The sequence below is a fragment of the Engystomops pustulosus genome, chromosome 2, assembly GCF_040894005.1.
Source record: "Engystomops pustulosus chromosome 2, aEngPut4.maternal, whole genome shotgun sequence".
Lineage (NCBI taxonomy): Eukaryota > Metazoa > Chordata > Amphibia > Anura > Leptodactylidae > Engystomops > Engystomops pustulosus.
The window spans coordinates 6,992,127-7,014,884 of record NC_092412.1 but is presented as its reverse complement, the minus strand read 5'-3'; the positions used below and the strand labels follow the sequence as shown (position 1 = coordinate 7,014,884).

Genomic DNA, 22,758 nt, shown 5'->3' with positions numbered 1-22,758 from the left:
GTTCTGCGCGTGCATTTGACGCTCAGAACTCGCATTGCACTCTGTCCCATTGTATTCAATGGGTTTTTCTCCATTTGCGTGGTTTTCAACGCGCGTGCTTGCGTTCGTTTGCACGCGCGTCAAAATCGCAGCATGCTCTATTTTTGCGATTCACGCGCATTTTTCACGCACCATTCAAGTCTATGGGGACGTATCAAAAACGCATTGCACTCGCAAACATTGCAAGTGCAATGCGAGTGCAATGCGTTTTAAACGTAAGGGTTGCTAGGTGACCAGTATAACAGTATTTCCCCTGCTCGCGAACGATCATTTAATTAAAAAAACACAATGAAGAACAGTGAAGAATAGAATAAAAACAGTGAACACAGTAAACACAGTGACCACAGGATCATTTAAGATAAAAACACAGTGCAGAACACAGTGCAGAATAGATTACAGATGTTCGGCACATCTGCTTACTTGTCGGGAGATACGCGCGGAGCGCTGCGAACAAAATAGCATGTGAAGAACAATATATATGTGTGAAGAAGACATTGCAGATGTATGGAAACATCTGCAATGTGTTCTTTACACACATATATATTGTTCTTCACATGCTATTTTGTTCGCAGCGCTCCGCGCGTATCTCCCGACAAGTAAGCAGATGTGCCGAACATCTGTAATCTATTCTGCACTGTGTTCTGCACTGTGTTTTTATCTTAAATGATCCTGTGGTCACTGTTTTCACTGTGTTCACTGTTTTTATTCTATTCTTCACTGTTCTTCACATCTGCTAACTTGTCGGGAGATAATATACGCGCGCGGAACAGTGAAGAATAGATCGCAGATGTTTGCAACTTATCAGAAGACATTATTTTTCAATTAAATAAAACATTTTATTCCCGAACCTTGGTCCCTTTGAAAAAGTCCCATTGACTTAAAAAAACGCGCGTGAAAAACGCACCGAAAACGCAAAAAAACGCGAACAAAAATGCAACAAAAACGCAGCAAAAACGTCAGTTTTTCACGCATTGCACCCGCGCGTGAAACGCAACGCTAGTGTGCAAGAGGCCTAAGGCTCAGTCCCCTCCTCCAGAACCAAGTCACCCCCATCTCAAATTCCCCCCTCACTTATAGGGAATACTGTATATGCAATAGTGTGACAATTAGTGATGAGTGGATCCAATATGTCCAGGTCAGGCAGCCGAACTCTGAACCTGACCATTGGGTACCCTCATCTATAGTTAAAATCCCTTGACAAGTGGCTAGATGCCATAATTTGAAACAGAGATTGGCGGAGTTCCATTTTAAGAGTAACACGAAAATCTCAAGTTACGGAACAGAGGTGTGGAAGCCAAATTAGGTGTGGAGGGCTCACGGGCTGAGCCCTCTTCATACAGAAGTGGGGCTTGCTGCATATTGAAAACACACACTTTTTGTGCTTGCACCAATCGCAGACCAGAGGCTGTTTGGTTTCTGCTGTTTCTTTACAGTCAGTGGGGCAGATTTACTTACCTGGCCCATTCGCGATCCAGCGGCGCTTTCTGTGCGGTGGATTCGGGTCTTTCGGCGATTCACTAAGGTAGTTCCTCTGACGTCCACCAGATGTCGCTGCTGTGCTGAACTTCCCCGAGCCTAATCCTGGTGAAGGTAAGCGCGAGTCCTGAGACACATTTTTTTTGAAAAATGCGGCGTTTTTTCCGAATCCGTCGGGTTTCCGTTCGGCCAAGGCCCCCGATTTTCGTCACGTGCATGTAGGCGCCAATGCGCCACAATCCGATCGCGTGCCCCAAAATCCCGGTGCAATACAGGAAAAAAAAATTGGCGCAAATCGGAAATATTCGGGTAACAGGTCGGGAAAACGTGAATCGGGCCCTTAGTAAATGACCACCAGTGTCTCATTGTAATGAATACTCTGCAAAAATGGCAGTATATGGTAGGAACGAGCAGACCATCTATGGTTAATGTACCCTAGAGGGTCTAAATGTAGTAAAAAAAAAAAAAAAAAGTTTAACAAAAGTTTAAAACGTCAGATATCACTGCATCTCAAAATGCCAGATCTATCAATATTTTATGATGGTTAGTGATGGCAGTGAACCCCATAACGGGAAATGGCGCCTAAATGTTAGAAACCCCACTTTTACCCCATTAAAACACACATAAAACAAGTAATAAAAAGTGATCAGAAGCTTGCACAGTCCTCAAATTGGTAAAAACATCAGCTCATTTCACAAAAAAAAAAAAACCCTCCCACAGCGCCGTGCACCGAAGTATGAAAAAGTTATTAGACTCAAAAAATGGCGAAATTATTTTTCCGTACACATTTGTTTAGTTTTTGAAAATATATCAAAAACACAATAAAAACAGTACAAATGTGGTATCACCATGAACGTACCGAACTAAAGAGTAAAGTAGATGTGTTATTTGTAGCCCACAGTGAAAGTCGTAAAAACTGAGCCCACAAAAAAGTGACGCACATGGGAGTTTTTTGGACAATTTCACCCCATTTGGAATATCTTTCCAGCTTCCCAGTGCACGGCGCGGAATAATAAATAACGTCACGGAGAAGTAAAATTTGTTACGCAGAAAATAAGCCTCACACTTCTCTGTACACAGAAAAGTGTGAATGAGCCCTAAGAGAGGACGAAATCCTCCACAAAAGAACACGAACATCTCTAACGATGGAAAACAAAGAAAAACTTTCACAATATTTAATACAAAACACATAACGGAAAGATCCCAGAGACAGCAGACGGAGCACAGCAAACATCTGCAGGACAAAGAGGATTAGGGATCACTGCAATGTCCCAAAACATATCCACCCCCCATACTGAGTGCTATCTCCCGGGAACATCCTGGAGCATGCTGGGAGATGTACTGACTCTACTGGAGCATGCTGGGAGTTGTAGTCCCTCCTCTGGTCACTTACCTCTGCTCTCCACAGTGCAGGACCTCACACACGTCCTCCTGCTCACTATCCGGTAGTCATGTGACCCTAGGAGTGTGATGTCAGTGAAAGGGCGGGGTCTCAAGCTCACTATCCGGTGGTCATGTGATCCAAGCATTGTGATGTCATTGCAGGGGCGGCGACTCAGCTCACTGCCCACTAGTCATGTGACACTGGGAGTGTGATGTCACTAAAGGGGCGGGGAGTATTTTCTTTTCATTCCTTCTTTACATCTTTCTTTTTGTCTCTCTCACATCTGCTGAAGGTAAATAGAGAAGCATCACAGTCTGTGTAACATGGGGTATGCATAGGGTGTAGTGTACAACATACACTGATATATCATATATAGAGGAATTATCACCACAGGAGATCATGTAGTCACCATGTCTCCTCATGTATCTGCCCCAGTCACCTCATACACTGCAGACATGGCTGATATATCATATATAGAGGAATTATTACCACAGGAGATCATGTAGTCACCATGTCTCCTCATGTATCTGCTCCAGTCACCTCATACACTGCAGACATGGCTGATATATCATATATAGAGGAATTATCACCACAGGAGATCATGTAGTCACCATGTCTCCTCATGTATCTGCCCCAGTCACCTCATACACTGCAGACATGGCTGATATATCATATATAGAGGAATTATTACCGCAGGAGGTCATGTAGTCACCATGTCTCCTCATGTATCTGCCCCAGTCACCTCATACACTGCAGACATGGCTGATATATCATATATAGGAGAATTATTACCACAGGAGATCATGTAGTCACCATGTCTCCTCATGTATCTGCCCCAGTCACCTCATACACTGCAGACATGGCTGATATATCATATATAGGAGAATTATTACCACAGGAGATCATGTAGTCACCATGTCTCCTCATGTATCTGCTCCAGTCACCTCACACACTGCAGACATGGCTGATATATCATATATAGGAGATTTATTACCACAGGACATCATGTCTCCATGTCTCCTCATGTATCTGCTCCAGTCACCTCATACACTGCAGACATGGCTGATATATCATATATAGGAGAATTATTACCTCAGGAGATCATGTAGTCACCATGTCTCCTCATGTATCTGCTCCCAGTCACCTCATACACTGCAGACATGGCTGATATATCATATATAGGAGAATTATTACCACAGGAGATCATGTAGTCACCATGTCTCCTCATGTATCTGCTCCCAGTCACCTCATACACTGCAGACATGACTGATATATCATATATAGAGGAATTATTACCACAGGACATCATGTAGTCACCATGTCTCCTCATGTATCTGCCCCCAGTCACCTCATACACTGCAGACATGGCTGATATATCATATATAGAGAGGAATTATTACCACAGGAGATCATGTAGTCACCATGTCTCCTCATGTATCTGCTCCAGTCACCTCATACACTGCAGACATGGCTGATATATCATATATAGAGGAATTATTACCACAGGAGATCATGTAGTCACCATGTCTCCTCATGTATCTGCTCCCAGTCACCTCATACACTGCAGACATGGCTGATATATCATATATAGAGAGGAATTATTACCACAGGAGATCATGTAGTCACCAGGTCTCCTCATGTATCTGCTCCAGTCACCTCATACACTGCAGACATGACTGATATATCATATATAGAGGAATTATTACCACAGGACATCATGTAGTCACCATGTCTCCTCATGTATCTGCCCCCAGTCACCTCATACACTGCAGACATGGCTGATATATCATATATAGAGGAATTATTACCACAGGAGATCATGTAGTCACCATGTCTCCTCATGTATCTGCTCCAGTCACCTCATACACTGCAGACATGGCTGATATATCATATATAGAGGAATTATTACCACAGGAGATCATGTAGTCACCATGTCTCCTCATGTATCTGCTCCCAGTCACCTCATACACTGCAGACATGGCTGATATATCATATATAGAGAGGAATTACTACCACAGGAGATCATGTAGTCACCAGGTCTCCTCATGTATCTGCTCCAGTCACCTCATACACTGCAGACATGGCTGATATATCATATATAGAGGAATTATTACCACAGGAGATCATGTAGTCACCATGTCTCCTCATGTATCTGCTCCAGTCACCTCATACACTGCAGACATGGCTGATATATCATATATAGAGGAATTATCACCACAGGAGATCATGTAGTCACCATGTCTCCTCATGTATCTGCCCCAGTCACCTCATACACTGCAGACATGGCTGATATATCATATATAGAGGAATTATTACCGCAGGAGGTCATGTAGTCACCATGTCTCCCCATGTATCTGCTCCAGTCACCTCACACACTGCAGACATGGCTGATATATCATATATAGGAGAATTATTACCACAGGAGATCATGTAGTCACCATGTCTCCTCATGTATCTGCCCCAGTCACCTCATACACTGCAGACATGGCTGATATATCATATATAGGAGAATTATTACCACAGGAGATCATGTAGTCACCATGTCTCCTCATGTATCTGCTCCAGTCACCTCACACACTGCAGACATGGCTGATATATCATATATAGGAGATTTATTACCACAGGACATCATGTCTCCATGTCTCCTCATGTATCTGCTCCAGTCACCTCATACACTGCAGACATGGCTGATATATCATATATAGGAGAATTATTACCTCAGGAGATCATGTAGTCACCATGTCTCCTCATGTATCTGCTCCCAGTCACCTCATACACTGCAGACATGGCTGATATATCATATATAGGAGAATTATTACCACAGGAGATCATGTAGTCACCATGTCTCCTCATGTATCTGCTCCCAGTCACCTCATACACTGCAGACATGACTGATATATCATATATAGAGGAATTATTACCACAGGACATCATGTAGTCACCATGTCTCCTCATGTATCTGCCCCCAGTCACCTCATACACTGCAGACATGGCTGATATATCATATATAGAGAGGAATTATTACCACAGGAGATCATGTAGTCACCATGTCTCCTCATGTATCTGCTCCAGTCACCTCATACACTGCAGACATGGCTGATATATCATATATAGAGGAATTATTACCACAGGAGATCATGTAGTCACCATGTCTCCTCATGTATCTGCTCCCAGTCACCTCATACACTGCAGACATGGCTGATATATCATATATAGAGAGGAATTACATAGCTCCCAACCGTCCCGATTTTGACGGGACTTTCCCGTTTTTCGTACCTCTGCCCCGCGTCACGGGCAGCTATGATATTGTCACGGATTCTCCCCCCAGGTCCCGCTGTGTCCCGCTGCTGTGTCCGCATAGTAAGTACTTTGAAAGTCTGAACTCACAGTACAGAATGGCTTCTACAGACATCGGGAGGGAATCCTTTTCAGAGAAGTGTCGGGCTTAGCGCAGAGCAGGGACCACGTCATCAGCTTCAGATCTGTCCATATATGGTCACTGCATCTCCTAGAGTTCCCCAGAGCAGACATCGGGCAGGGAATCCTTTTCAGAGAAGTGTCGGCTTAGTGGAGAGAGCAGGGACCACGTCATCAGCTCAGATCTCTATCTGTCCATATATGGTCTCCAGGGCTTCCCCAGACACAAGCTCTTTATATAATTAAATTACATAAAGTTTTGGCCAGGCTGAGATTCGAACCTGGGACCCTCTGCACCATAGACAGGAGCTTAACTAACTGAGCTATAAGCCCAGTGATAGAGAGCTGAGGATTTCTGGTAAGTAAGACATGTTATCTGCCATTTACACTGTGACACAGACTAATGCACTGATATATAAAGAGGGATCTTCTCAGAGATTATTATTGTAATTATTGAGACTATTATTATTATTATTATTATTATAAATTTTATTATTATGGAGATGATTATTAATAATGGTAAAAATAATAATAATCATCTCAATAATAATAATAATAATAATAATAATAATAGTCTCAATAATTACAATAATCTGAGAAGATCCCTCCCTATATACCAAGGCAGTATATAGTTCTTAGTTACCAAAATTCTCCACTTGTTAATCACTGAGGCTATAGCTCAGTGGGTTGAGGCGCTGTGTTATTATTGTACATGGACACTGCAGGTTCTGGGTTCAAATCCCAATGAGGATAATATATTTTTTTTTTTTTAAATTATGATTTTTATTATTTTTAATATGGCTAAAATTTGGGGCGTGGCCAGGGAGTGATTGGGGGTGTGGCTTAGGGGGTTCGCCGCGGCACGCTACGCGTGCCGCCATTTTGTCCCTCTTTCCTTTTCCCAAATGTTGGGAGGTATGGAATTATTACCACAGGAGATCATGTAGTCACCAGGTCTCCTCATGTATCTGCTCCAGTCACCTCATACACTGCAGACATGACTGATATATCATATATAGAGGAATTATTACCACAGGACATCATGTAGTCACCATGTCTCCTCATGTATCTGCCCCCAGTCACCTCATACACTGCAGACATGGCTGATATATCATATATAGAGGAATTATTACCACAGGAGATCATGTAGTCACCATGTCTCCTCATGTATCTGCTCCAGTCACCTCATACACTGCAGACATGGCTGATATATCATATATAGAGGAATTATTACCACAGGAGATCATGTAGTCACCATGTCTCCTCATGTATCTGCTCCCAGTCACCTCATACACTGCAGACATGGCTGATATATCATATATAGAGAGGAATTATTACCACAGGAGATCATGTAGTCACCAGGTCTCCTCATGTATCTGCTCCAGTCACCTCATACACTGCAGACATGGCTGATATATCATATATAGAGGAATTATTACCACAGGAGATCATGTAGTCACCATGTCTCCTCATGTATCTGCTCCCAGTCACCTCATACACTGCAGACATGGCTGATATATCATATATAGAGGTATTATTACCACAGGAGATCATGTAGTCACCATGTCTCCTCATGTATCTGCTCCCAGTCACCTCATACACTGCAGACATGGCTGATATATCATATATAGAGGAATTATTACCACAGGAGATTATGTACACACCATGTCTCCTCATGTATCTGCCCCAGTCACCTCATACACTGCAGACATGGCTGATATATCATATATAGAGGGATTATTACCACAGGAGATCATGTAGTCACCATGTCTCCTCATGTATCTGCTCCAGTCACCTCATACACTGCAGACATGGCTGATATATCATATATAGGAGAATTATTACCACAGGAGATCATGTAGTCACCATGTCTCCTCATGTATCTGCTCCCAGTCACCTCATACACTGCAGACATGGCTGATATATCATATATAGAGGAATTATTACCACAGGAGATCATGTAGTCACCATGTCTCCTCATGTATCTGCTCCAGTCACCTCATACACTGCAGATATGGCTAATATATCATATATAGAGGAATTATTACCACAGGAGATCATGTAGTCACCATGTCTCCTCATGTATCTGCTCCAGTCACCTCATACACTGCAGACATGGCTGATATATCATATATAGGGGAATTATTACCATAGGAGATCATGTAGTCACCATGTCTCCTCATGTATCTGCCCCAGTCACCTCATACACTGCAGACATGGCTGATATATCATATATAGGAGAATTATTACCACAGGAGATCATGTAGTCACCATGTCTCCTCATGTATCTGCTCCCAGTCACCTCATACACTGCAGACATGGCTGATATATCATATATAGGGGAATTATTACCACAGGAGATCATGTAGTCACCATGTCTCCTCATGTATCTGCTCCAGTCACCTCATACACTGCAGACATGGCTGATATATCATATATAGAGGAATTATTACCAGAGGAGATCATGTAGTCACCATGTCTCCTCATGTATCTGCTCCCAGTCACCCCATACACTGCAGACATGGCTGATATATCATATATAGAGGGATTATTACCACAGGAGATCATGTAGTCACCATGTCTCCTCATGTATCTGCTCCAGTCACCTCATACACTGCAGATATGGCTGATATATCATATATAGAGGAATTATTACCACAGGAGATCATGTAGTCACCATGTCTCCTCATGTATCTGCTCCAGTCACCTCATACACTGCAGGCATGGCTGATATATCATATATAGGGGAATTATTACCACAGGAAATCATGTAGTCACCATGTCTCCTCATGTATCTGCCCCCAGTCACCTCATACACTGCAGACATGGCTGATATATCATATATAGGAGAATTATTACCACAGGAGATCATGTAGTCACCATGTCTCCTCATGTATCTGCTCCCAGTCACCTCATACACTGCAGACATGGCTGATATATCATATATAGGGGAATTATTACCACAGGAGATCATGTAGTCACCATGTCTCCTCATGTATCTGCTCCAGTCACCTCATACACTGCAGACATGGCTGATATATCATATATAGAGGAATTATTACCACAGGAGATCATGTAGTCACCATGTCTCCTCATGTATCTGCCCCAGTCACCTCATATACTGCAGGCATGGCTGATATATCATATATAGGGGAATTATTACCACAGGAGATCATGTAGTCACCATGTCTCCTCATGTATCTGCCCCCAGTCACCTCATACACTGCAGACATGGCTGATATATCATATATAGGAGAATTATTACCACAGGAGATCATGTAGTCACCATGTCTCCTCATGTATCTGCTCCCAGTCACCTCATACACTGCAGACATGGCTGATATATCATATATAGGGGAATTATTACCACAGGAGATCATGTAGTCACCATGTCTCCTCATGTATCTGCTCCAGTCACCTCATACACTGCAGACATGGCTGATATATCATATATAGAGGAATTATTACCACAGGAGATCATGTAGTCACCATGTCTCCTCATGTATCTGCTCCCAGTCACCTCATACACTGCAGACATGGCTGATATATCATATATAGAGGAATTATTACCACAGGAGGTCATGTAGTCACCATGTCTCCTCATGTATCTGCTCCCTGTCACCTCATACACTGCAGACATGGCTGATATATCATATATAGAGGAATTATTACCACAGGAGATCATGTAGTCACCATGTCTCCTCATGTATCTGCCCCAGTCACCTCATACACTGCAGACATGGCTGATATATCATATATAGGAGAATTATTACCACAGGAGATCATGTAGTCACCATGTCTCCTCATGTATCTGCTCCCTGTCACCTCATACACTGCAGACATGGCTGATATATCATATATAGAGGAATTATTACCACAGGAGATCATGTAGTCACCATGTCTCCTCATGTATCTGCCCCAGTCACCTCATACACTGCAAACATGGCTGATATATCATATATAGGAGAATTATTACCACAGGAGATCATGTAGTCACCATGTCTCCTCATGTATCTGCCCCAGTCACCTCATACACTGCAGACATGGCTGATATATCATCTATAGGAGAATTATTACCACAGGAGGTCATGTAGTCACCATGTCTCCTCATGTATCTGCTCCAGTCACCTCATACACTGCAGATATGGCTGATATATCATATATAGAGGAATTATTACCACAGGAGATCATGTAGTCACCATGTCTCCTCATGTATCTGCTCCAGTCACCTCATACACTGCAGACATGGCTGATATATCATATATAGGGGAATTATTACCATAGGAGATCATGTAGTCACCATGTCTCCTCATGTATCTGCCCCAGTCACCTCATACACTGCAGACATGGCTGATATATCATATATAGGAGAATTATTACCACAGGAGATCATGTAGTCACCATGTCTCCTCATGTATCTGCTCCCAGTCACCTCATACACTGCAGACATGGCTGATATATCATATATAGGGGAATTATTACCACAGGAGATCATGTAGTCACCATGTCTCCTCATGTATCTGCTCCAGTCACCTCATACACTGCAGACATGGCTGAAATATCATATATAGAGGAATTATTACCAGAGGAGATCATGTAGTCACCATGTCTCCTCATGTATCTGCTCCCAGTCACCTCATACACTGCAGACATGGCTGATATATCATATATAGAGGGATTATTACCACAGGAGATCATGTATTCACCATGTCTCCTCATGTATCTGCTCCAGTCACCTCATACACTGCAGATATGGCTGATATATCATATATAGAGGAATTATTACCACAGGAGATCATGTAGTCACCATGTCTCCTCATGTATCTGCTCCAGTCACCTCATACACTGCAGACATGGCTGATATATCATATATAGGGGAATTATTACCACAGGAGATCATGTAGTCACCATGTCTCCTCATGTATCTGCCCCCAGTCACCTCATACACTGCAGACATGGCTGATATATCATATATAGGAGAATTATTACCACAGGAGATCATGTAGTCACCATGTCTCCTCATGTATCTGCTCCAGTCACCTCATACACTGCAGACATGGCTGATATATCATATATAGGAGAATTATTACCACAGGAGATCATGTAGTCACCATGTCTCCTCATGTATCTGCCCCAGTCACCTCATACACTGCAGACATGACTGATATATCATATATAGGAGAATTATTACCACAGGAGATCATGTAGTCACCATGTCTCCTCATGTATCTGCTCCATCACCTCATACACTGCAGACATGGCTGATATATCATATATAGAGGAATTATTACCACAGGAGATCATGTAGTCACCATGTCTCCTCATGTATCTGCTCCAGTCACCTCATACACTGCAGACATGGCTGATATATCATATATAGAGGAATTATTACCACAGGAGATCATGTAGTCACCATGTCTCCTCATGTATCTGCCCCAGTCACCTCATACACTGCAGACATGACTGATATATCATATATAGGAGAATTATTACCACAGGAGATCATGTAGTCACCATGTCTCCTCATGTATCTGCTCCATCACCTCATACACTGCAGACATGGCTGATATATCATATATAGAGGAATTATTACCACAGGAGATCATGTAGTCACCATGTCTCCTCATGTATCTGCCCCCAGTCACCTCATACACTGCAGACATGTCTGATATATCATATATAGAGGAATTATTACCACAGGAGATCATGTAGTCACCATGTCTCCTCATGTATCTGCCCCCAGTAACCTCACACACTGCAGACATGGCTGATATATCATATATAGAGGAATTATTACCACAGGAGATCATGTAGTCACCGTGTCTCCTCATGTATCTGCTCCCAGTCACCTCATACACAGCAGACATGGCTGATATATCATATATAGAGGAATTATTACCACAGGAGGTCATGTAGTCACCATGTCTCCTCATGTATCTGCCCCCAGTCACCTCACACACTGCAGACATGGCTGATATATCATATATAGAGGAATTATTACCACAGGAGATCATGTAGTCACCATGTCTCCTCATGTATCTGCCCCCAGTCACCTCATACACTGCAGACATGGCTGATATATCATATATAGGAGAATTATTACCACAGGAGATCATGTAGTCACCATGTATCCTCATGTATCTGCTCCATCACCTCATACACTGCAGACATGGCTGATATATCATATATAGGAGAATTATTACCACAGGAGATCATGTAGTCACCATGTCTCCTCATGTATCTGCCCCCAGTCACCTCATACACTGCAGACATGGCTGATATATCATATATAGGAGAATTATTACCACAGGAGATCATGTAGTCACCATGTATCCTCATGTATCTGCTCCATCACCTCATACACTGCAGACATGGCTGATATATCATATATAGGAGAATTATTACCAGAGGAGATCATGTAGTCACCATGTCTCCTCATGTATCTGCTCCCAGTCACCTCATACACTGCAGACATGGCTGATATATCATATATAGAGGGATTATTACCACAGGAGATCATGTAGTCACCATGTCTCCTCATGTATCTGCTCCAGTCACCTCATACACTGCAGATATGGCTGATATATCATATATAGAGGAATTATTACCACAGGAGATCATGTACTCACCATGTCTCCTCATGTATCTGCTCCAGTCACCTCATACACTGCAGACATGGCTGATATATCATATATAGGGGAATTATTACCACAGGAGATCATGTAGTCACCATGTCTCCTCATGTATCTGCCCCCAGTCACCTCATACACTGCAGACATGGCTGATATATCATATATAGGAGAATTATTACCACAGGAGATCATGTAGTCACCATGTCTCCTCATGTATCTGCTCCAGTCACCTCATACACTGCAGACATGGCTGATATATCATATATAGGAGAATTATTACCACAGGAGATCATGTAGTCACCATGTCTCCTCATGTATCTGCCCCAGTCACCTCATACACTGCAGACATGACTGATATATCATATATAGGAGAATTATTACCACAGGAGATCATGTAGTCACCATGTCTCCTCATGTATCTGCTCCATCACCTCATACACTGCAGACATGGCTGATATATCATATATAGAGGAATTATTACCACAGGAGATCATGTAGTCACCATGTCTCCTCATGTATCTGCTCCAGTCACCTCATACACTGCAGACATGGCTGATATATCATATATAGAGGAATTATTACCACAGGAGATCATGTAGTCACCATGTCTCCTCATGTATCTGCCCCAGTCACCTCATACACTGCAGACATGACTGATATATCATATATAGGAGAATTATTACCACAGGAGATCATGTAGTCACCATGTCTCCTCATGTATCTGCTCCATCACCTCATACACTGCAGACATGGCTGATATATCATATATAGAGGAATTATTACCACAGGAGATCATGTAGTCACCATGTCTCCTCATGTATCTGCCCCCAGTCACCTCATACACTGCAGACATGTCTGATATATCATATATAGAGGAATTATTACCACAGGAGATCATGTAGTCACCATGTCTCCTCATGTATCTGCCCCCAGTAACCTCACACACTGCAGACATGGCTGATATATCATATATAGAGGAATTATTACCACAGGAGATCATGTAGTCACCATGTCTCCTCATGTATCTGCTCCCAGTCACCTCATACACAGCAGACATGGCTGATATATCATATATAGAGGAATTATTACCACAGGAGGTCATGTAGTCACCATGTCTCCTCATGTATCTGCCCCCAGTCACCTCACACACTGCAGACATGGCTGATATATCATATATAGAGGAATTATTACCACAGGAGATCATGTAGTCACCATGTCTCCTCATGTATCTGCCCCCAGTCACCTCATACACTGCAGACATGGCTGATATATCATATATAGGAGAATTATTACCACAGGAGATCATGTAGTCACCATGTATCCTCATGTATCTGCTCCATCACCTCATACACTGCAGACATGGCTGATATATCATATATAGGAGAATTATTACCACAGGAGATCATGTAGTCACCATGTCTCCTCATGTATCTGCTCCAGTCACCTCGTACACTGCAGACATGGCTGATATATCATATATAGAGGAATTATTACCACAGAAGATCATGTAGTCACTATGGGGGTCATTTACTAAAGGCCCGATTCGCGTTTTCCCGACGTGTTACGCGAATATTTCCGATTTGCGCCGATTGTACCTGAATTGCCCCGGGATTGTGGCGCACGCGATCGGATTGTGGCGCATCGGCGCCGGCATGCGCGCGACGGAAATCGGGGGGCGTGGCCGAACGAAAACCCGACGTATTCGGAAAAACCGCCGCATTTAAAAACCGAAAAAGTGTCGCTTGGGGAGCGCTTACCTTCACTTGGTCCGAGGTGGTGAATTCCGGCGCGATGAGATGACTTTCAGCGCAGCAGCGCCACCTGGTGGACGGCGGAAGAACTACATTCATAAATCCCGGCAGGACCCGAATGCAGAGCAGAGAACGCGCCGCTGGATCGCGACTGGACCGGGTAAGTAAATGTGCCCCTATGTCTCCTCATGTATCTGCTCCCAGTCACCTCATACACTGCAGACATGGCTGATATATCATATATAGAGGAATTATTACCACAGGAGATCATGTAGTCACCATGTCTCCTCATGTATCTGCTCCCAGTCACCTCATACACTGCAGACATGGCTGATATATCATATATAGGAGAAATATTACCACAGGAGATCATGTAGTCACCATGTCTCCTCATGTATCTGTCCCCAGTCACCTCATACACTGCAGACATGGCTGATATATCATATATAGGAGAATTATTACCACAGGAGATCATGTAGTCACCATGTCTCCTCATGTATCTGCTCCAGTCACCTCATACACTGTAGACATGGCTGATATATCATAGATAGAGGAATTATTACCACAGGAGATCATGTAGTCACCATGTCTCCTCATGTATCTGCTCCAGTCACCTCATACACTGCAGACATGGCTGATATATCATATATAGAGGAATTATTACCACAGGAGATCATGTAGTCACCATGTCTCCTCATGTATCTGCCCCCAGTCACCTCATACACTGCAGACATGGCTGATATATCATATATAGGAGAATTATTACCACAGGAGATCATGTAGTCACCATGTCTCCTCATGTATCTGCTCCATCACCTCATACACTGCAGACATGTGCTGATATATCATATATAGGAGAATTATTACCACAGGAGATCATGTAGTCACCATGTCTCCTCATGTATCTGCTCCAGTCACCTCGTACACTGCAGACATGGCTGATATATCATATATAGAGGAATTATTACCACAGGAGATCATGTAGTCACTATGGGGGTCATTTACTAAAGGCCCGATTCGCGTTTTCCCGACGTGTTACGCGAATATTTCCGATTTGCGCCGATTGTACCTGAATTGCCCCGGGATTGTGGCGCATCGGCGCCGGCATGCGCGCGACGGAAATCGGGGGGCGTGGCCGAACGAAAACCCGACGTATTCGGAAAAACCGCCGCATTTAAAAACCGAAAAAGTGTCGCTTGGGGAGCGCTTACCTTCACTTGGTCCGAGGTGGTGAATTCCGGCGCGATGAGATGACTTTCAGCGCAGCAGCGCCACCTGGTGGACGGCGGAAGAACTACATTCATAAATCCCGGCCGGACCCGAATGCAGAGCAGAGAACGCGCCGCTGGATCGCGACTGGACCGGGTAAGTAAATGTGCCCCTATGTCTCCTCATGTATCTGCTCCCAGTCACCTCATACACTGCAGACATGGCTGATATATCATATATAGGAGAAATATTACCACAGGAGATCATGTAGTCACCATGTCTCCTCATGTATCTGTCCCCAGTCACCTCATACACTGCAGACATGGCTGATATATCATATATAGGAGAATTATTACCACAGGAGATCATGTAGTCACCATGTCTCCTCATGTATCTGCTCCCAGTCACCTCATACACTGCAGACATGGCTGATATATCATATATAGAGGGATTATTACCACAGGAGATCATGTAGTCACCATGTCTCCTCATGTATCTGCTCCAGTCACCTCATACACTGCAGACATGGCTGATATATCATATATAGAGGAATTATTACCACAGGAGATCATGTAGTCACCATGTCTCCTCATGTATCTGCTCCCAGTCACCTCATACACTGCAGACATGGCTGATATATCATATATAGGAGAATTATTACCACAGGAGATCATGTAGTCACCATGTCTCCTCATGTATCTGCTCCCAGACACCTCATACACTGCAGACATTGCTGATATATCATATATAGAGGAATTATTACCACAGGAGATCATGTAGTCACCATGTCTCCTCATGTATCTGCTCCCAGTCACCTCATACACTGCAGACATGGCTGATATATCATATATAGGAGAATTATTACCACAGGAGATCATGTAGTCACCATGTCTCCTCATGTATCTGCCCCAGTCACCTCATACACTGCAGACATGGCTGATATATCATATATAGGAGAATTATTACCACAGGAGATCATGTAGTCACCATGTCTCCTCATGTATCTGCTCCAGTCACCTCATACACTGCAGACATGGCTGATATATCATATATAGAGGAATTATTACCACAGGAGATCATGTAGTCACCATGTCTCCTCATGTATCTGCCCCCAGTCACCTCATACACTGCAGACATGGCTGATATATCATATATAGGAGAATTATTACCACAGGAGATCATGTAGTCACCATGTCTCCCCATGTATCTGCTCCATCACCTCATACACTGCAGACATGGCTCATATATCATATATAGGAGAAATATTACCACAGGAGATGATGTAGTCACCATGTCTCCTCATGTATCTGCCCCCAGTCACCTCATACACTGCAGACATGGCTGATATATCATCTATAGGAGAATTATTACCACAGGAGATCATGTAGTCACCATGTCTCCTCATGTATCTGCTCCAGTCACCTCATACACTGCAGACATGGCTGATATATCATATATAGAGGAATTATTACCACAGGAGATCATGTAGTCACCATGTCTCCTCATGTATCTGCTCCCTGTCACCTCATACACTGCAGACATGGCTGATATATCATATATAGGAGAATTATTACCACAGGAGATCATGTAGTCACCATGTCTCCTCATGTATCTGCTTCAGTCACCTCATACACTGCAGACATGGCTGATATATCATATATAGAGGAATTATTACCACAGGACATCATGTAGTCACCATGTCTCCTCATGTATCTGCTCCCAGTCACCTCATACACTGCAGACATGGCTGATATATCATATATAGAGGAATTATTACCACAGGAGATCATGTAGTCACCATGTCTCCTCATGTATCTGCTCCAGTCACCTCATACACTGCAGACATGGCTGATATATCATATATAGAGGAATTATTACCACAGGAGATCATGTAGTCACCATGTCTCCTCATGTATCTGCTCCCAGTCACCTCATACACTGCAGACATGGCTGATATATCATATATAGGAGAATTATTACCACAGGAGATCATGTAGTCACCATGTCTCCTCATGTATCTGCTCCATCACCTCATACACTGCAGACATGGCTGATATATCATCTATAGGAGAATTATTACCACAGGAGATCATGTAGTCACCATGTCTCCTCATGTATCTGCCCCAGTCACCTCATACACTGCAGACATGGCTGATACATCATATATAGGAGAATTATTACCACAGGAGATCATGTAGTCACCATGTCTCCTCATGTATCTGCTCCCAGTCACCTCATACACTGCAGACATGGCTGATATATCATCTATAGGAGAATTATTACCACAGGAGATCATGTAGTCACCATGTCTCCTCATGTATCTGCTCCCAGTCACCTCATACACTGCAGACATGGCTGATATATCATATATAGAGGAATTATTACCACAGGAGATCATGTAGTCACCATGTCTCCTCATGTATCTGCTCCAGTCACCTCATACACTGCAGACATGGCTGATATATCATATATAGAGGAATTATTACCACAGGAGATCATGTAGTCACCATGTCTCCTCATGTATCTGCTCCATCACCTCACACACTGCAGACATGGCTGATATATCATATATAGGGGAATTATTACCACAGGAGATCATGTAGTCACCATGTCTCCTCATGTATCTGCTCCCAGTCACCTCATACACTGCAGACATGGCTGATATATCATATATAGGGGAATTATTACTACAGGAGATGATGTAGTCACCATGTCTCCTCATGTATCTGCTCCAGTCACCTCATACACTACAGACATGGCTGCTATATCATATATAGAGGAATTATTACCACAGGACATCATGTAGTCACCATGTCTCCTCATGTATCTGCTCCAGTCACCTCATACACTGCAGACATGGCTGATATATCATATATAGAGGAATTATTACCACAGGACATCATGTAGTCTCCATGTGTCATGTATCTGCTCCCAGTCACCTCATACACTGCAGACATGGCTGATATATCATATATAGGAGAATTATTACCACAGGATATCATGTAGTCACCATGTCTCCTCATGTATCTGCTCCAGTCACCTCATACACTGCAGACATGGCTGATATATCATATATAGGAGAATTATTACCACAGGAGATCATGTAGTCACCATGTCTCCTCATGTATCTGCTCCAGTCACCTCATACACTGCAGACATGGCTGATATATCATATATAGGAGAATTATTACCACAGGAGATCATGTAGTCACCATGTCTCCTCATGTATCTGCCCCAGTCACCTCATACACTGCAGACATGGCTGATATATCATATATAGAGGAATTATTACCACAAGAGATCATGTAGTCACCCTGTCTCCTCATGTATCTGCTCCCAGTCACCTCATACACTGCAGACATGGCTGATATATCATATATAGAGGAATTATTACCACAGGAGATCATGTAGTCACCATGTCTCCTCATGTATCTGCCCCAGTCACCTCATACACTGCAGACATGGCTGATATATCATCTATAGGAGAATTATTACCACAGGAGATCATGTAGTCACCATGTCTCCTCATGTATCTGCTCCATCACCTCATACACTGCAGACATGGCTGATATATCATATATAGGAGAATTATTACCACAGGAGATCATGTAGTCACCATGTCTCCTCATGTATCTGCTCCCAGTCACCTCATACACTGCAGACATGGCTGATATATCATATATAGGAGAATTATTACCACAGGAGATCATGTAGTCACCATGTCTCCTCATGTATCTGCTCCAGTCACCTCATACACTGCAGACATGACTGATATATCATATATAGGAGAATTATTACCACAGGAGATCATGTAGTCACCATGTCTCCTCATGTATCTGCTCCCAGTCACCTCATACACTGCAGACATGGCTGATATATCATATATAGAGGAATTATTACCACAGGAGATCATGTAGTCACCATGTCTCCTCATGTATCTGCTCCCAGTCACCTCATACACTGCAGACATGGCTGATATATCATATATAGAGGAATTATTACCACAGGAGATCATGTAGTCACCATGTCTCCTCATGTATCTGCTCCATCACCTCATACACTGCAGACATGGCTGATATATCATATATAGAGGAATTATTACCACAGGAGATCATGTAGTCACCATGTCTCCTCATGTATCTGCTCCCAGTCACCTCATACACTGCAGACATGGCTGATATATCATATATAGAGGAATTATTACCACAGGACATCATGTAGTTACCATGTCTCCTCATGTATCTGCTCCAGTCACCTCATACACTGCAGACATGGCTGATATATCATATATAGAGGAATTATTACCACAGGAGATCATGTAGTCACCATGTCTCCTCATGTATCTGCTCCAGTCACCTCATACATTGCAGACATGGCTGATATATCATATATAGAGGAATTATTACCACAGGACATCATGTAGTCTCCATGTGTCATGTATCTGCTCCCACTCACCTCATACACTGCAGACATGGCTGATATATCATATATAGGGGAATTATTACCACAGGAGATCATGTAGTCACCATGTCTCCTCATGTATCTGCTCCAGTCACCTCATACACTGCAGACATGGCTGATATATCATATATAGAGGAATTATTACCACAGGAGATCATGTAGTCACCATGTCTCCTCATGTATCTGCTCCCAGTCACCTCATACACTGCAGACATGGCTGATATATCATATATAGAGGAATTATTACCACAGGAGGTCATGTAGTCACCATGTCTCCTCATGTATCTGCCCCCAGTCACCTCACACACTGCAGACATGGCTGATATATCATATATAGGAGAATTATTACCACAGGAGGTCATGTAGTCACCATGTCTCCCCATGTATCTGCTCCCAGACACCTCATACACTGCAGACATGGCTGATATATCATATATAGAGGAATTATTACCACAGGAGATCATGTAGTCACCATGTCTCCTCATGTATCTGCTCCAGTCACCTCATACACTGCAGACATGGCTGATATATCATATATAGAGGAATTATTACCACAGGAGATCATGTAGTCACCATGTCTCCTCATGTATCTGCTCCAGTCACCTCATACACTGCAGACATGGCTGATATATCATATATCGGAGAATTATTACCACAGGAGATCATGTAGTCACCATGTCTCCTCATGTATCTGCCCCCAGTCACCTCATACACTGCAGACATGGCTGATATATCATATATAGGAGAATTATTACCACAGGAGATCATGTAGTCACCATGTCTCCTCATGTATCTGCTCCAGTCACCTCATACACTGCAGACATGGCTGATATATCATATATAGAGGAATTATTACCACAGGAGATCATGTAGTCACCATGTCTCCTCATGTATCTGCTCCCAGGCACCTCATACACTGCAGACATGGCTGATATATCATATATAGGAGAAATATTACCACAGGAGATCATGTAGTCACCATGTCTCCTCATGTATCTGTCCCCAGTCACCTCATACACTGCAGACATGGCTGATATATCATATATAGGAGAATTATTACCACAGGAGATCATGTAGTCACCATGTCTCCTCATGTATCTGCTCCAGTCACCTCATACACTGCAGACATGGCTGATATATCATATATAGAGGAATTATTACCACAGGAGATCATGTAGTCACCATGTCTCCTCATGTATCTGCTCCAGTCACCTCATACACTGCAGACATGGCTGATATATCATATATAGGAGAATTATTACCACAGGAGATCATGTAGTCACCATGTCTCCTCATGTATCTGCTCCAGTCACCTCATACACTGCAGACATGGCTGATATATCATATATAGGAGAATTATTACCACAGGAGATCATGTAGTCACCATGTCTCCTCATGTATCTGCCCCAGGCACCTCATACACTGCAGACATGGCTGATATATCATATATAGGAGAATTATTACCACAGGAGATCATGTAGTCACCATGTCTCCTCATGTATCTGCCCCAGTCACCTCATACACTGCAGACATGGCTGATATATCATATATAGGAGAATTATTACCACAGGAGATCATGTAGTCACCATGTCTCCTCATGTATCTGCTCCCAGTCACCTCATACACTGCAGACATGGCTGATATATCATATATAGGAGAATTATTACCACAGGAGATCATGTAGTCACCATGTCTCCTCATGTATCTGCTCCATCACCTCATACACTGCAGACATGGCTCATATATCATATATAGGAGAAATATTACCACAGGAGATGATATAGTCACCATGTCTCCTCATGTATCTGCCCCCAGTCACCTCATACACTGCAGACATGGCTGATATATCATATATAGGAGAATTATTACCACAGGAGATCATGTAGTCACCATGTCTCCTCATGTATCTGCTCCAGTCACCTCATACACTGCAGACATGGCTGATATATCATATATAGAGGAATTATTACCACAGGAGATCATGTAGTCACCATGTCTCCCCATGTATCTGCTCCATCACCTCATACACTGCAGACATGGCTCATATATCATATATAGGAGAAATATTACCACAGGAGATGATGTAGTCACCATGTCTCCTCATGTATCTGCCCCCAGTCACCTCATACACTGCAGACATGGCTGATATATCATCTATAGGAGAATTATTACCACAGGAGATCATGTAGTCACCATGTCTCCTCATGTATCTGCTCCAGTCACCTCATACACTGCAGACATGGCTGATATATCATATATAGAGGAATTATTACCACAGGAGATCATGTAGTCACCATGTCTCCTCATGTATCTGCTCCAGTCACCTCATACACTGCAGACATGGCTGATATATCATATATAGGAGAATTATTACCACAGGAGATCATGT

General features: G+C 42.9%; 2 protein-coding genes across 3 annotated transcripts in view; both read right to left on the bottom strand.

Moving 5' to 3' along the window:
* LOC140119779 (uncharacterized) overlaps positions 1 to 22,758 on the bottom strand; it is a 654,457-nt gene that overhangs the window by 539,490 nt on the left and 92,209 nt on the right. The gene's annotated exons all lie outside the window — the stretch shown is intronic.
* LOC140119822 (uncharacterized) overlaps positions 1 to 22,758 on the bottom strand; it is a 661,039-nt gene that overhangs the window by 626,851 nt on the left and 11,430 nt on the right. Inside the window, exon 1 of one of the 2 annotated variants that reach the window (XM_072139230.1) lies at positions 2,909 to 3,014. The exons of the other annotated variant lie outside the window; for it this stretch is intronic. The gene's annotated coding sequence lies outside the window, so the exon portion shown is untranslated. Of the gene's footprint in view, positions 1 to 2,908; positions 3,015 to 22,758 lie in introns of those variants that run through there. 2 annotated transcript variants of the gene reach the window in all.